Source organism: Diabrotica virgifera, chromosome 8, assembly GCF_917563875.1.
Source record: "Diabrotica virgifera virgifera chromosome 8, PGI_DIABVI_V3a".
NCBI lineage: Eukaryota > Metazoa > Arthropoda > Insecta > Coleoptera > Chrysomelidae > Diabrotica > Diabrotica virgifera.
The window spans coordinates 184,120,055-184,122,829 of NC_065450.1; the positions used below are offsets into that span (position 1 = coordinate 184,120,055).

Genomic DNA, 2,775 nt, shown 5'->3' on the forward strand with positions numbered 1-2,775 from the left:
TTCGGGAGTGAAAATTATTTTATTAAAAATATCCCCAAAATTCGATAAAGTGGCAAATTCTAAGCAAAATTTGTTACATAAAGTTATTAAAATAAATCAAAACTTTTTGAGTTAATAAAGATCAAATATATAAATTTTTTGTGAGAAAAATGCATGTTTTTTTTAACCGATTTTTCATAAATAACTCAAAACCTATAAGATTTTACAAAAAGGTTATTACTACCAAAATTGAATCTAATAAAAAATGAAATAAACTCTTTATAGAAAAGTCCTTTTAATGTTAACTAAAAGTGAGTTATAGGTACCTAATTGAATGTATTTTTTTTTTCGGCGAGTACCCAAATCTAAGGATTCAAGCTTAATTAACGGGAAAATGATGCATTTTATAAGATAACCTAATTAAACATTAATTTGTCAAAGTACTTAGAAAGATCTATCAAATGAGCTTCCGAGCAAGTTGATAGCATTAAAATTTATGCACCAAATATTTTTCAAAATTTATCTTTTAAGAATTTTTCCAAAAAAGTTATTGTTTTTTTAATAACTCCGTTAATTTTTACGACATCAGGTTTGCCTTAACATTATTTAAAAGTTAATTTTATTGACTATTAAACCACGTTGAATTTAATCTTTTATACCCCTTTTTTTTAATAAAAGGTTAAATGGCCCCGCTTACATGGTTCTCGCAGCAAAATTTAAGCTATAAACGTTGCTATCTCGGTAATTTTTTACCCTATAGTTATATATCCTATAGTTTTATATAGTTATATAAAGTTAAAATATTTGATACAGAGAAAACTAAAATTTGGTTATACATATATATTATAATTGATGGATTCGACCGTTACTTGATGGAAGTTCATTTTATCTCACAATAAAATCCTCTAAGGGTAATCCTCTAAGCCCATTACTATCAGATATATTTATGAACCAACTTGAAACAATTTCTATATAAACATCCCGTATTTAAACAGTTCTTATATTGGTGGAGATACGTGGATGATATACTAGTATGCTTTACAGGAACTAACAGACAACTTGACCAATTTCTATCAAACATTAATTCACTTCATAGTAATATTGAGTTTACAATAGAAACAGAACAGAATAATTCCATAAACTTTCTAGATGTAACGATTACCAGACTACACAACAGACATGAGTTCTCCGTATATCAAAAACCTACCCATACTGACACAACTATACACAATTCATCATCCCATCCTACACAACACAAATTAGCAGCCTACCATAGCATGATACATAGACTGACAGAAATTCCCATGACAAAAAATAACTTCGAGATAGAACTAAACATCATTAAACAAATAGCAGTAAACAACGGCTATAACGAACAAACAGTTAACAAAATTTTAAATCAAAAACTCCATAAGAAAGCCCTGAAATTAGTGTATCCACCACCACAGAAAGAACCCAGTACCTTCTGCTCTCTCACATATACTGGCAAGATAACAACCAAAATAGCCAGATACATAAAAAAGAAAGGAATAATACCAGCTTTCAGAACTAACAACAACTTAAGCAAATATATTAAGAACAATAAAAGCCGAAAGAAAAAGCAACTACAGAGTGGTGTGTACAAACTAACTTGTGGTGACTGTCCGAAAACGTACATCGGTCAAACTGGCAGAACTTTTGACAAACGGATAGCAGAACACAAAAGGGCTTTCAACAATAGAAAAACAGACACTTCTACATACGCACTTCACCTTCTAGATCATAATCATTCTTTCAATGAAGAGTTTCAAATTCTGCATATCCAAAATAAAGGCCTTAAGCTATCTTTTTTAGAATCTATGGAAATTAATAAACTGAAAAATACAGATATAATTCTGAATGACCAACTCGAGACAAACAGCTCCCCACTCCTCAACCTCTTCAGTTAGAGACTTAAAAAGGCAAACACATTGTAAATTATATCACTTGAGAAAGGTACTCTGCCGAAGCAGGTGTAGTCACATAGTTGTACATAATAAATTTTGTGGAATTATAGAAAACAAAAGTTTTCAGTGTTTTATTGTGAGATATATATTATATCAGTTTTTACGTATATTGAGTATTTTTGGAGTTATTATCAAAAGAAAATGAAAATTAGGATAATTTTAAAAATTCTCATTTTTTTAAATTATATCTTTTTTTTAATATGCATTCTAAACCAGTCAAAATTGTTGAAATCATTATTTATGATAATACATATAAAGAAATTCTTCTAAGGATTACTATAAATTTTAATTTTTATGGAAATGGCGTATGTTTTATTTTTCACTTTTTCCTAAAAAGTTCTAAAGGGTTCTCTTATTTTCAAATTGGCTTTCAAATGGGTTTCAAATTTATGGGATTTATGGAATTATTAAAAAAAATAATTTTCATCCTCGAGAGGGGGTGGCATTCACCACCACGGTAAAAGCCCAAGTTGGCATCATGTCACCTTTGTTCCTTGAGGTATCATCTAACTACTCACCAATTTTCATGAAAATTGATGGAGGTTCAACGATATCGGAGATGAAAACCTTCAGTGACTGCACTGAAACAAGTGGATTGAAAGATATTTTCCCTAATTTTGACATTGCTTTGCACATTTACTTGTGCATCCCAGGTGGCAACGTGTCCGCTGAAAGGTCATTTTCGAAAATGTCAAGAATTAAAAATAATTTCACCACGTGGACTTAAGTAAATATGGTGTAAGCTCGTCATGAACCACCCTTTATAATATTTATTATTATTATCTATATTAAAACGATGAATTTCAAAGTA

The 2,775-nt window shown here is 29.7% G+C and overlaps 1 protein-coding gene across 2 annotated transcripts in view; it reads left to right on the forward strand.

The window, feature by feature from the left end:
• The window catches only part of LOC114337269 (zinc finger protein 474-like), a 296,452-nt gene that overhangs the window by 261,125 nt on the left and 32,552 nt on the right, over positions 1 to 2,775 (forward strand). The window lies entirely within an intron of this gene.